The sequence below is a fragment of the Coturnix japonica genome, unplaced genomic scaffold (assembly GCF_054131305.1).
Source record: "Coturnix japonica strain WE unplaced genomic scaffold, WE-NBRP24 Scf141, whole genome shotgun sequence".
Taxonomy (NCBI): Eukaryota; Metazoa; Chordata; class Aves; order Galliformes; family Phasianidae; genus Coturnix; species Coturnix japonica.
In genome coordinates, this window is record NW_028189044.1 from 44,637 (window position 1) to 58,736 (window position 14,100).

General features: G+C 42.4%; 2 long non-coding RNA genes and 1 pseudogene across 4 annotated transcripts in view; 1 reads left to right on the forward strand and 2 right to left on the reverse strand.

Moving 5' to 3' along the window:
* Window positions 1–4,139: 4,139 nt before the first annotated feature.
* Window positions 4,140–9,647, reverse strand: LOC146751085 (doublesex and mab-3 related transcription factor 3-like; annotated as a pseudogene). The gene is made up of 2 exons (XR_014941917.1): window positions 8,097–9,647; window positions 4,140–5,809 (listed from the first exon to the last, which is right to left on the reverse strand). The product of XR_014941917.1 is annotated as a doublesex and mab-3 related transcription factor 3-like (transcript).
* A 9-nt stretch (window positions 9,648–9,656) lies between these two features.
* On the forward strand, window positions 9,657–13,814 carry LOC146751086 (uncharacterized). 2 transcript variants are annotated; one of them, XR_014941927.1, is made up of 4 exons: window positions 9,689–10,024; window positions 10,766–10,880; window positions 11,241–11,358; window positions 11,770–13,814. It is a non-coding gene; the product is annotated as an uncharacterized LOC146751086 (long non-coding RNA). The 2 variants fall into 2 exon arrangements; XR_014941926.1 differs by lacking the exon at window positions 11,770–13,814 and having other exon boundaries at window positions 9,657–10,024; window positions 11,241–11,353.
* Window positions 10,799–14,100, reverse strand: part of LOC146751087 (uncharacterized) — a 38,968-nt gene continuing 35,666 nt past the window's right edge. Inside the window, exons 2-3 of the long non-coding RNA XR_014941932.1 lie at window positions 11,287–11,350; window positions 10,799–10,872 (exon numbers count right to left, since the gene is read on the reverse strand). This is a non-coding gene — a long non-coding RNA (uncharacterized LOC146751087). The remainder of the gene's footprint in view (window positions 10,873–11,286; window positions 11,351–14,100) is intronic.

A 14,100-nucleotide genomic window follows, 5' to 3' on the forward strand; every position in this document is an offset into this window, starting at 1 on the left:
CTGGAGTGTCAACTGCACCCCACAGCTTGGTGCCATCCACAAGCTTGCTAAGGGTGCACTCAACCCCACTGTCAGTATCATTAATGAACATATTAAAGGTAATCAGCCCCAGCATTGGTGTCCAGTTCTTACAGAGCACTGGAGAATTTACAGGTAATAGCCATGTACTCCTTGTAGCAGCTTTTTTTACCTCATGGAGATGGAGAAAGAGACATCTGACGCTCAAACTGAGCTACGAGATCTCCCTCAGATCAGTGGGCAGAGCAGGGATGTACCCTTGTGAGAGTTGCCCGTGTCTCATCTTCATTTTCCATAGAGTGAATACAGAAATAACAAGCCGCATTCCCAAAGGTTCTGTACATGTTTCTGTTCTGCTGAGACTCTAACGAAGCCTGGTCTCCAACGGCAGTTCTTCTAGAAGTATGTCTCCCTCTGCATTCCCAATCTTTCAACACATACGATGCTCTAAACTTACCATCTACAAGGTCTACTGCCCAGTACCTGCAGCAAAAGTTTGACCTTCCATGTGATGTCAGGACTCACACTGTGTGTCCATGTGTTTGTCACACAGCTGTGGTTACGGCCCTCTGGTACTGTGTTACTGTGGAGATCAATGTAATTAGTCTCTCTAAGGGAAATCTCAGCTGAGATTTCCAGTGTACACACAGCATCCTACCAGGAGCTGCTGAGTCATGCAGAAAGCTGCTGAGACACTGCATTATCAAAATGTGCTTGGGGAAGAAGGCTTGTTATCTGCCAGTGTGTGTTCCAGACGAGTGCAGGAACATTAAGATTCTGCATTAAGTTAGTTGGTTATAGGGAAGGGAGAAGAATGATGCTTGAGGGTTATATGCCCACTAGAATTGAAGTTTGGAAAGTGCGCATTCAGAAATAATTTTATTTCCCAGTAATGGCAATATGCAATATCAAGTAAGAAATGAAATTGAAGAATTAATCTTCTTCTTCAAATACAGGATGGCTTCAGTATTAAAATTAACATATAAATTTAGCCTCAATCCTACTCCCCCACTCACGTCCACATAAGGAGTGAATGACTGAAACAGTATACTGGGAGAATCCAAATCGTTCTTCAAACGTGTCAGCACGAACGCGAGGCCAGCCTGTTCAGCCAGCGTTCGCAGAGTGGCCCTGGGGCCGCAAGGAGGGCACGTCGGGGCCGCGGGGAGCACGCAGCCAACTGCGGAGCCGCGGGGAGGGACGTGGGGCAGCGCAGCACAGCGCTGTGTTCTGATCGCAGCCGCCCCGCGGAGCGGCTGAGTGCGGAGCAGCCGGAAGAAGGGCTTCCTGCGGAGTTACCGTCTGTGTTGTGCGCACAGGCGGGTGGTGAGCCGTGAAATCACCGTCCTGACAGGAGGAGCACCACAGAAAATGCACCTGGGCTCAGCCGCTCCGCGCACCCAGAGCGAGAACTGCGCCGTGAAATGAGGGGAAGTCCTCTTGCTCCAAGTGACTCGTGGCTGCGGTATCGCCCCCTAAAAAAATAACAAATCAAAATGAAATAGGACCACTTAATTGCAGGACTACAACAAAGGCTTCGCTGATCTTCTTGATGCTTAAGCTCGTTCTTTATGGTTTCCAGACACGCAGCCAGTTTCACTCCTTCCTCTTCACCCACGCGTCTTCTCCCTTATTTTACCACGAGACGGAGCCAGAAAACAGAGGGCTGGGACCTGGTACCTGCAGGAACCAGGGCTGGGAAGTGCATGGCCTGAGACAAAACAGGTGTTCTCAAGAGCATCTGCTGATGCAAAGGAAAAGGTGCAATTGGGTAGTGCGTGTGGGCCAGGTGCCAGGAGTGGGATGAGATGGAATGGGATGGGATGCAATAGTACATTATGGTGCATAGGGAAGCAGAGGTTCTCTCATCTCCTATTTGCCCACACTGTAAAGGCAGGATGGAGTTAGGATTAGCCACAGGTAAAGACATAAGGAGCAGACTCCAGCACCATGGGGCCCTGCCAATATGCCAAGGGCCCCAGATCCTTGCTGCATGTTGAGTGAAGTCTAGAAATGACATCCACATTTAGTGGCAGCCTGGAAACACAGCTGTATGAACAGTATCCTTTCCTAGACATATAACTGCTGGTCAGTCCAATTGGTTTGTTTGGGTCAGTTTGGTTGGTTGGTTAGTTTATTTTCCTGTTGGTTTGTTTGCTTTAATGGAACTTGTAAATAGCCAAAATACTGCAGAAGTTGTCTGCAGACAAACAAAATGTGTTTGGTTTTTGTTTTTAACATGTTTATGTTTACTTTATTTAATAATAATAATAATAATAATTGTGAATTTAGTCAAAAGATATTCTATGATTCCTGAAAGAATGACTATTTTAATTTCAGCGCTTTCACAAAGGAAAAAACAAAACAAAACAAAACAAAAAACCCACAACAGTTTATCAAAAGAGATAGGATTTAATAATTGCTGATAACTGCATTGCTGACCCTGCATTTTTTCACCCATCATGTTTGTAGTATGAACAGTTTGCCCCAGCTTGGCCAAAGGTCATCTTTCTCTGAAAGATATGTTCCACTTCCAAGATGTCAAGGTTCTGCTCACTGAAAACCCACAGACCACAGTGCATAAGATCACTATGAGCTGTCGGTTGCCACTGTTTGGTCTTCCTGCTGGAGGTTATTCACCCTCTGCTGGGAAACAAAAGAAAGAAAAAGAAACAGAATTCATTCAACCTATGAGGGTGCCTATACAAAAGCCTCTACTGGAGGGAAATCTGCTTGGTGCATGAGCTCAAAACCTGAGCTCACGAACCTGTTTGTTCGCATCGAGCCTTTCACACCTAACTCCTCTACGATGTTGGAGCACAGCATTTCACTACCTCATCTCTTTCTGTTTGCAAGACCAAGCTTATTTTATGAGTGTCTATTACTTTTCTGCTTGGAGTGTCTTGAAGATGAATTTGTTTACAAATTCCATGTGGGCACAGGAAAACGTGTCAGTACAAAACTGTAATTCTGCATTATGAAAATTCCAGATGTTCTTACATTTGCATAAGGAATGCTATTTATTTTCTTTTCTCCCACTTTCCACCTTTCCCTCTTTGCTCTCTAGCATACAACTACAAATTGCTTTACTGAACAGATTGCAAAAATACACAATAAAAAGTGTATTTCTGATCATTTATCCCCCAGAGAAAATAAAAACATTATTTATTTTATTCTCCTTCTGCTTGTGCCTGTTCAATATCAGTATAAACTGTGGGATCCATTGAGTACACAAACATTACAAAGTATGAAATGCCAAAGGAGAACACAGGCATTCACATTAGCAGTGATACTAGGCAACATGCCTGACAAATTCTAAGGTCCTACAGCCCACCTGCTTTAGGCTTCCCCCCTCTAGGGGAACCCTCATTGGGTTTGAGGGGTAGGGCTGATCTGTACACATGGCAGGCCTGCCAGCCATTGCATCCACACAGAAAGAAGTGTTTTGGAAAATCCAACTGCCAAGCAGATGTGGTCAGTGGCAAATGGTTCAAAAAATGGCACAAAAACCTTAACAGACAAATATCTAGGTGGAGAGTGAATGTAGTGGCATTCTTCACCAGAAGCAATTTGTAGTGTTATTCTGACACTGTAATGAAAGTAGGATAAAAGGGGAGTTCATGCATGCAAACATGCAATAAATTGTTCAAATAATTACTTTTCCAGATTCGGGAAAGCTGCCATTTAACTCCACACTGTTTTAAAGAAAGATCTGCTATTACACCCTATCTCCTATTTCTATTTCTATAGCATAGGGGGAAAAAAAAATAAAAAAAAATAAAAATAAAAATAAAAATGTTTCTGAAGGGGCAGGAGAGCCTCTTATTGACTTATATATATATTTTTTTTCCTGCTTACTGTGACTGTTACAAGTTCTGCTTCACTCTCCTGAACTTGGAAGTGTCTGTAGCACACATCCAAGGACCTAAGCTTCCCTCATGATAGCATTTGCTGAGACTCAGTTTCAGGCTACGAGGGAGGGGGGCAGAACCTGGACTGGGAAAAATAGACTTGCCTTGTCTGCTGTTGCTGGAACTAGACATTGTTACCCCAGCTGGCAGTTAATCAGCTCTCTATCCTCAGAAATGCTACTTGCCCAATATAAATGACATAAACCAAGATGATCATCTTAGTTTATTTTTCTAGAGTCCTTAGCATGCTACATTAACCTGACAATGTTTAATCTTGTGTTCATTTCACAATACACTTCATGCAGTTCACAGCCGTAATTGGTTTTACACTGACATTACACGTTTTGACCTAGCCATGGGAAAAGAATAACTCATAAGATTATTTTTCTAAAAAATGTCCAAGTTCAAACAGTACAGAAGCAGTTCATGCTAGTTCCATGTGCATAATTCTTCTGCCTTTCCTTTCAATGCAAAGATGATGACTGGTCCTTGTTTTAGTCCATTTGCAATTGAACTACTTTTGTTTGATTTATGTCCTGAGGAGTTCTCTCTTATAAAACAGCATTCAAGTATTCTAGTTTAATATCCCCAGTTGTCTGAGTTAAGGAACAAAGTAGACCTTGAGCTTCTGTTTCCGCTATGAATCTTCCAGAGTCCCGTAACCGATGGCCATAAAGTCTTTCCTTGTTGTACGCACTCAGAGCTAAAGCCAGAGTATTGCTATTTGGCATTATCCAATGAAGTGCAAGAAATTAAATACGTTATGTCTTTATTGCTATAGTACAGTACCAAGCAAAGTCAAGTTTTAATACAATTGCAAGTGTTTCATGGAGTATACGTCTCTCCTCTTCAGGCCCAGTAGTTCAGCTGCACTGCAAATATCACTTACTTACTTATCATATGGCAACTGTCATCCTAAGAAGATGTGTTGAGTATTCTTGAGTCTGAAGAATCAGACCTTTCATCATACTCATCTTCTGTGTAAAGAGGTTGCTTAGACACAATAGGACATCCGTCATCAGGGATTGAGATCCTAGGATCTTCTGATGAGCGAGAAGGAAGGACAGAAGAGCTTTGGAAGACGCTGGCCGAGTTGCTAGAGAAAGGACTGACATACTGGGACCGCAGCTGGTACTGCTGCTGCAGCGTCATGGTGTTCCAAAGGGTGACATCATTAGGCAGGAAAGGACTGGACTGGTTTCTTGCCAAAGTGTTCCTCAGCATCAGCGGGTAGCGAGGTGGCTGAGGAAATGGGTGCTGCAAAGGTACAGTCAGAGGATTGGGCACAACATTGCTGGAGTCAGCAGAGAACCTCAGTGTGTCAGGGACCCTGAAGGCTGAGCCCACTGACCACTTGGAAGAGGAAATAGGATAGGAACTCAGCGTGTGTTCAAAAATATGCCCATTGGAAGGTAGAACTAGACCATCTGACTCTGCAGAAGTTCTCTCACCACTGGCCACTGAAGACCGGCTGGACAAGAGAACCTCAACAGCACTCACCAGGTCACCACCACATCCTTTCAGGATCAACTCCAGCACCATTGGCTTCTGGTTAGGGAAAATCTTTTTCAGCACTTCCAGTGGAGGTCTGTTGGCTTTCAAGCTGAAAGGTAAAGAAACTGTCCCAGAAGGACCTTCTATCAGTAGGTGATTCTGCTCTGCATGGTACTTGGGGCTCTCTGGACGGCTCTCCGTGCTCCCACCATTTTTCTGAACTGCGTAACATACCTCATCCACTTATACAATTTCTGGGCTTTCAGGGGTGAAGCAGGTTTTGGCTTTAGCCATGTCTGGGGAATTCCTTTGGTCTGTGTCTTTGTCACTGTAGGTCTCAGCATTGTCTGTTCCGCTGGCATCACCCAGCCTCTCCTCACTGATGTCTGCAAAGGAAGGCAGAGAAGTCAACAAATGCTGAGTCCAAATGCCTCTATGGACACCAGAGGACAGACTCTCCCTATAGGGAACAGAGCAGGCTCCTAGGGAAGGAAAGAAAGAATAAAGAAAAAAAAAGCATTTTTCTGATAAAATTAAATTCTCTTTACAATGTCACGTGAGAACAAAACTGCAAGAGTCATGAGACATGACCTAGGCATTTTGTGCTTCTTTTCAGTCATCTGTCTCATTCTTCCACGTATAAGAAAAGCATCCTTTTTTCTCCTGCATCAGATGTGCTATATTAATCCTTCCATCCTTCTTCACTAGTTACAAGACAGCAATGAGCCAACCCAGTGTGCAAGTTCTCTCAGAGGAACTTGAGCATTTTCACTCTGAGATTCCTATTGCACTGGTTGTAAGATGTAAATATTCAGAGAGAATACCCTGGAAGACCAACATTTCCTCTGTAAGTGCAGCAGCACTGGTAGGACCACTGCACCACATCTGCTGGCTCAGAGCTGTTCATATAAATCAATATATCCTAGTTCTTGTTCTGCAGAAACCAGTTCATTCCCCAGCAAGAAAAACAGGTTTCTCTTCCAAACCTGATCAAACCTGATGCCTTCATTGATTAGAACACAACATTTAGAAAAAAAATAATCTTTTTTTGGAAAGGACCCCTTGAAGGCATCTGGTTCAACCTCCTGCTCAAAGCAGAACTAGCCTAAAATCTAGAGCAATTTGTTTTAGTCCCTGCTCAGCTGAGCTTTAAATATTTCTAAGGCTGGATGCTTAGCAACCTCCCTCAGCACTTGTTTCAGGTACCTTGCCTGTCGTGTGTGAAGCTAAGAAGGGCAGAGCAAAAGCCCACGGACCACGTTTTTACCAGAGGTACACACAAAAAGGGAGATACCCCAGGGCTCCAATCACAAAAGGGGGCAATGTATTTGCTTGAAATCCTTTGCAGTCATTTACCTAAGGATGTTGTTCTGCTGACCTCCCTCATGCAAGTGCAGTGCTGACCTGACAAACATCAGCAGCTGGGGAAGGGGACACTGCAAGCTGATGCAGACAGAGGCTGTGTTCACACAGCAGAGCTTCTGAATGCACAAATGTGAAAGATGGTCTGCAGAAACCAATGGAAGTACTTGTCTGCTTTCCCAAGCCCACAGTGATGAGCCCAAGTAGATATGGCATGAAGCAAGCAAAGGCTTCCAAATTGTGCTCACAGTCACCCCTACCAGACTGAGAGGGAACTAAGGGCATGTAAATGGAAAATCCTGGCCACTGGCCTCCTACAGGTCTGCCTCAATCTCTCACCCTGGGAATGGACAGGGCATTTCTGGTGCAATTTACCCACTTTGTCACTCTGAGAAAGGAGTCTGAGTAAGCTGAGCAGGAGGTCACCATGCTGTCCAGAACAGGAGATACATTCCTCTGCTGTAAGTAAACCATCAGCTCCTGGCAGAGCAGAGCAGACAGTCAGCATGGCAAAGGGCTGTTCTCTGCCCGAGGCAGGAGCGATGGCCATCCTGTGGAGCCGCGGGTGTTGCTGGCTCGGGTTGCAGAAGATGAGAGTGGGAATAAAGCTGAGGTGCCCTTCTGAAGACCCCATCTTTCTCTTTGAATTGCCTGGCCTGTGCTGCTTACCCGTTTTTCATCTGGTTATGCTCTCTGTCCAGAGCTAATAGAGAAGCACATATACAATATGAGGCAACGTGCATATGAACTTCTTTATGCTCTCTGCGTTAGTCTTGCCTTAGCATCCAAGGGGAATGCAGAAAGCAAACAAACCGGTAGCATTATCTTTTTGAGAGAATGTTAAGACCTAGGGGTAGCTTTTACTTGAAAAAGAAAAGAGAACGGGAGGGTCATGCTACCTTTCCCTCTTAATCCCCCACCACCCCCACCCCCCTCACACACACACACACACACACACACACATCTTCATGCCTTCACAGCCACGTATTTATTACCAGAGAAGGGATATTAAGAATAATTCACGTGCGAATGAAAGAGCAATTTACACACTCGAGTCTTAGAGAGCAGCCCGAGGACAACTAATTGCCTCTGCCCCTGTCGTGATTTGTGATTCTTAGGTCACAGATCTAGAAAGCCTAGAAACCAGCAATTAACATGTAGATGAATAAAGACGATATTGCATAATGAAAAATAGGCTGCTTGTTCCCAAAGAGCTTGAGATAGTGTATAAGATGAGCCCAAAACACCCCATGATAGTCTGAGTCTCATGTCAAATGTGACACCAAAACCATTTCTTAGTGCAAAACCTACCAGGAGCTCCAGCCAGCAGATAATACTGATTCATACACCCAAGGCTGCACAGTTGGATCTGTCATTTGCTTGCCTTCATTTCATCAGTGGAAAAAGTACCCAAGGATCCAACCCACAGCCTTCTTCCTGCCTCCAGTATTTCTGCCAGTGAAACAGAGGACTCTGGTGGAGAAAAAGGATCATTGTCATCATCCATGTTGTTGATCCTGATGAGGATTAGGGTAGTGTTACAGCATGAACCATGAAAGCTGACCTTTACAAGCAACAAATTCCATGTAGCACTTGAAAAGCGGTAGCATCTTCTTGGCCTTCAACTGTGAAAATAGCTTCCTGAACAATCACTTTGACAATGCCAGTCTTACAGGTTACACTGGTTTATATAGGCATGTCAGTAAGGCTAAGTAAAAATAAAGGCATATGAAGTGCTACATGATATATGTCAGCAGAAGACTGAAAAACAAGGGTCTAGGTCCTTTTGTGTGTGGGAACTTCAAGCTGAGTGCAGGAAGATGCTCACATATCCTCTTCTGAGCATGGAAGTGGCACTGCCTCGTTACAGTTTCCTCCTTCTTCCTGTTCCTTGAGAATGTTACAGGATAATTCACTCCCAGCACAAATGGTGGGGAAAATTTATCCTCTGCTTATGCTCTAGACCCACACCCTTGTCTGCTAGTGAAGATGTGTTCATTCAAATATACCATTATGTTGTTAAGCATGAGGAGACATCAGAGCAGCCTTTTCTCATGAGCCAGCACTTAACAGTGAAAGATAAGATCTCCTCAGCTTTTATGATAACATCCACAGAAAAGATGGCTGTGAAGTGGTTAATGTGTTGAAAGATCTCAAAACAGTTTGGATTCCTGTCATGGAGGGCCCTGCCAAGGGCTCACATCCAGTCCTTGATGTGAGTTATCTCTGGTGTGTGTGGCTGTGGGAAGGAGAGAATATCCCTTGAGCAGCTGCACATTCAGAAGCTGTGCATCTGACCAATGTGCAGATGGGGCTGAGTGGGAGCAGGAACAGGAAATGGCCTGTGATGTCTTCACCATCTGATGACAGCCACTATTGGGTCTCCAGGCTGTTTGATCCAGCAAAGTAGCTGATTGCCAGACCAAAAGCATGAAGGAGACATCTCAACTGGCTCCCATACTGCAGTCTGGAGGTGAGGATGAAGATGTTATTCAGCTCACATTCTAAAATAAAATAAAATAAAATAAAATAAAATAAAATAAAATAAAATAAAATAAAATAAAATAAAATAAAATAAAATAAAATAAAATAAAATAAAATAAAATAAGGAAATATTATTTTCTACTTTGATAGTTTGAGTATTTGCTTACAAATTACTAACAAAGTGCAAAATCCAATAATCTTTCTGGGTTGCTACTGGAGAACAGCCCAGTTTATTTTTCACACTGCCAAAAGACTTGTTTTTCCTTTGACAGAGGGCCTGGCAGTCATCTCCCGGTGCCTCAAACTACTGTAATGCATTTGATATCAGTCCACCCAGCAAATCTAGCCAGCAGCAAAGCCGGAAGCAACATTCGGCCACTCCCTATCACAAAGAGCTCCTCCAGGTGCTCACAGCACCAAGCCCTTTCCGTGGTTCTCAGGGAGCGCTGCAGTGAGTTGCTGGTGAACCTGCGGGTGACGCTGAGAAGAGGGGTTACAATGCACCCCACCCCTGCTCTGCTCATATCGCTCCCAGAAAGATCCTGGGGCTGCCCGGGATCGGGGAAGGGTCGCCCCGTTCTGTAACGTCAGCTCATTCGTTGGTGACATCAACGAGCGTCCGGCATGAAACGGGGCACGGCCGCTAGATGGAGCCGCTTGCCCGACGGAGTGATCCTGATGTACTATGCGGGTTATGGCGCAGCCGTTTTCAGCCCGGCTCCCAAAAGCGGATCGTCTCTGCTCTCCACCCTCAGGTATGTGTCCAGATTGGGCTCGGCTCAGGGATGCATTCAAAGCCAGTTGAGGTTCCAGATGCTTGGAAGTTTAAAATACAAGCCCATTTCACAAGGAGCTCTCAAATGTCTTGTATATACAGTTCACTTTCAGCTGAACGCACACATTGCCGGCGGGGGGGGGCGGGGGGGGGTGAGATGGGACGGGACGGGACGGGACGGGACGGGGGGGGGAGGAGATGGGGGAGGGCGGGGCGGGTGACAGGACTTGAGCTGTAAGGCTGGAGCATATGCCAGATCTTCAGCATCAGTGATTTTTTTGGTGAAACAAAAAGGCGACCCAAGTTTGTCTGGGGACTAATTGTATTCAACTGCAGACAAATTAAACCCAGGTCACTATGGCTGGTTGCTGGCCGCTGCTTTTAGGGTGTGCAAGGGTCTGTGAAGCAATGCTGCAGAGGAAGTGAGGACTCAGAGAAGGATGGGGTGGTTGTGCTGCTCTCACCACAGCCACAGCCACAGCTGATTCCCCTGTTGCCAGACCAATGTGACTGCAGAAATAGTGAAAATGTGTCAAAAGAGCAGCCAGAAGTGATGGCCAAATCAGGAAATAAGTGAATGCCAGACAATAACTCAACAAGCAGAAAATTTGATTGAGATTTCAGATGTTAAGTATATACCAGTCATCTGCAGAGTTAGTTGCAGCTTTCCATACCCATACATTATGGAAGCCTATCAAAACCTCATGTGGTGAACTTTCAGGAGGAAGGAAGGAGTACAGGCAGACAGCCCACCCCACCTCAACTTCAGGCTTCTACTGTAGAGCTCCCTGTTCCTTTTTGAAGCCAGCAGAAGCAGGCACAACACCTCTAAAAAGGTAAGATAAATACATAAGTAAATACAAGATAAATACAGCTTCTTGGAAGGAAAAGAAGGGAAGGGAAGGGGAAACAAAAAGGGAAAGGAAAGAGAAAAGGGAAGGAAAAGGGAAAGGGGAAGGGAAAGGGAAAGAGAAAGGGGAAGTGGAAGGGAAAGGGAAAGAGGAAGGGAAACGGAAACATAAAGGGGATGAAAAAGAAAGAGCAAGAAAAAAGAGGGAAGGAAAGGGGGAAGTAAACAGAAAATGAAAATTAAATAGGGAAGAAAAAGAGAAAGGAGAACACAAAAGGGGGGAGGAAAAGTAAAACAAATAGGGTAAGAAGAAGCCTATCAAAATCACATGTGATAAACTTTCCAGGGGGAAGGAAGGAGCACAGGCAGACAGAGAGGTCAGCCCACCTCACCTTCAGGCTTCTACTGTAGAGCTCCCTGTTCCTTTTTGAAGAAGCAGAAGCAGGCACAACTCCTCTAAAAAGGTAAGATAAATACCAAAGTAAATACAACATAAATACAGCTTCCCCAAAGAAAAGAATAGAAAAGAGAAAAGAAAAAGGGAAGGGATAGAGAAAGGGAAAGGGAAATAAAGGGAAAGGGAAACATAAAGGGGAAGTAAAAAAAAGAGCAAGAAAAAAGAGGGAAGGAAAGGGGGAAGTAAAGACAAAAAGAAACTTAAATAGGGAAGAAAAAGAGAAAGGAGAACAGAAAAGGGGGAAGGAAGAGAGAAACAAATAGGGTAAGAAGAACCAAAAGCAAAAGAAAATAAGGTGGGGAAATGGAAGGGAGAGGTCACAGATGGCCAGGATATCTCCCCTCCATCCCCCATCACCAGTATTTGTACGACAGTCCTGCAGACTTTTTTTTCTTTTTTTTTTTTACCAAAACCAAAGCTACTGATGGCTACTCTATGATTGTGAGAACAGCGCAAAGAGGTATCAGATGATATTTTTATATCTGTTTGTACATCGAGAAGTATCATTTCATGAAGTAATTGTGCTTTAAAAGTAAAAAAAAAAAGGAAAGTAAAGGAAATGAAGAAGGGGAAGAAGATGAAAGAAAAAGGTGAAGAAAATTGGGATAAAAAGAAACAAGGGAAGAAAAAGAGAAAGAAAAAAAAGGAGAGGAAAAATAGATTTAAAAAGCAAAAGAAAAGGAAAATCAATGAAACAAGAAGAAAAAGCAGCAGAAAAAAATAAAAGAAAAAGGAACAAGAAGAAAGAGCAACAGAAAAGAAAGAAAAAAAAAGAAAAAAGATAAAGAAAAAGAAAAAAGTTAATGAAAAAGGAAAAAAATAATAGGGATAGAAAAGAGAAAGAAGAATAGAATAAAGGGAAAAAAAGGAAGATATAGAAAAACAAAAAGAATAAGGTAATAGCAAAGCCAAAAGAAAATAGAAAAAGAAAAAAGAAGAGAAAAAGAAAAAAGAAGAAAAATAGAGAAGAAAAATAGGGTAGCAAAAGAAAAGAATTAAAAAAAGACAAGAAAATAAGAAAAAAGAAAGGGAAAGCGATAGAAGGGGGTAAAGGGAAAGAAAGGGGAGGGAAGGGAAAGAGAAGTGGGAAAGCAAAGATAAAAGGGGAAGAATAAAGGGGGAAGAAAAGAGGGAGGAAAATAGAAGAATGATAGTTGGGAAGAAAAAGAATAGTGAGAGGAGAAGGGAAAGAAAATGAGGAAGAAAAAAATAGGGGAAGAAAAAACAAAAGCAAAAGGAAAGAAGCGAAGTCAAAGAAAAAAAAATTAAAAGAAGAAATGAAAAGAAGAGAAAGGGAAGGGAAAGGGAAATAAAGGGAAAGGGAAAGAGAAAGGAAAAGGGAAAGAAAGGGAAAGAGAGGGAAAAAAAAGAAATGAGGAGAGGGGAGGGGAGAAAATGGAAAGAGGATAGAAAAAAGAAAGGAAGAAAGAAAAGAAGAAAAGAAGAGAATATAAGGAAAGGAAAGAAGAAGAGAAAAAAAAGTAATAGGAGAAAGATAAAAGGAAATAGAAGAGGGAAGACAAAAATAAAATTGGGGGGGGTAAAGGTAAGAAAACGGGGAAAAAAAGAAGAAAAATGATAATAGGGAAGAAAAAGAATATAAAAAATAGAAGGAAAAGAAAATGGGGAAGAAAAGAAAAACAAAAACAGGAGAAATGAACAAAAGGAAAATGAAAGAAGTGAAGAAAAAGAAGGCAAAGAAAGGGAAGAAAAAGAAGAAGAAGAAAAAGAAAGGAATGAAGAGTAAAGAAAAGAGGGTAGTGAAGAAGAAAGAGAGAGGGAAAGAGAAAGAAAGCAATAAGGAAACATAAAGGGGAAGGGAAAAAAAAAAGAGCAAGAAAAAACAGGGAAGGAAAGGGGGAAGAAAGAGGAAATGAAAATTAAACAGTGAAGGAAAAGAGAAAAGGGAATAGAAAAGGGAGAAGATAGGGAAAAAAGGTAATGGAAAAGAAATAGGAGAAATAAAAAACAGGAAACAGAAGGGGGAAAGTAAAGATAAAAGGAAGAAAAAAAGAGGGAAGAAAAAAGAGGGAAGAATACAGGGAAGGAAATAGAAGAAGAATGATAATAGGGAAGAAAAAGAATAGGAAAAGGAGAAGGGAAAAAATGGGGAAGAAAAAACAAAAAGGGGAAGAGAAAGTAAAAGCGAAAGGAAAGAAGGGAAGAAAAAGAAAAGAAGAAGAAAAGAATAAAAAAAGAAAGGAAAAGAAAAAAAAGGAAAACAAAGGAAAAAAGAAAAAAGAAAAAAAAGGAAGAAGAAAAGAAAATAAAAAAAAGAAAAAGGTAAAGAATAGAGAAGAAAAGAAGAAAGAAAAAGAAACATAAAGGGAAAGAAAAAAAGCAAGAAAAAAGAGGGAAGGAAATGGGGAAGCAAAAAAGAAAATTAAATAGGGAAGAAAAAGAGAAAAGAGAACAGAAAAGGAGGAAGCGAAAGTAAAACAGATAGGGTAAAAAGAAACAAAAGCTAAAGAAAATAGGGGGTGGGGGATGGGGGAATGATTGGAAAAGGAAAAGGAAAAGAAGTAAAGAATATATGGGCTATAAAAAAAAGGGGGAAGGGAAGAGAAGAAGAAAAAAAAATTATCAAACTTTAAAAAGAAAAAAAAGACAAAGAATGGGTCGGGGTAAGAAGAAAAGAGGGAAGAAAATCAAGAAATAAAAAAGAATGAGAAAAGGGGAAGAAAAATGGAAAGAAAACGAATATTAAAAAGAGAAAAAAGTGAGAAAGAAGAAAAATAAAGATAGGGAA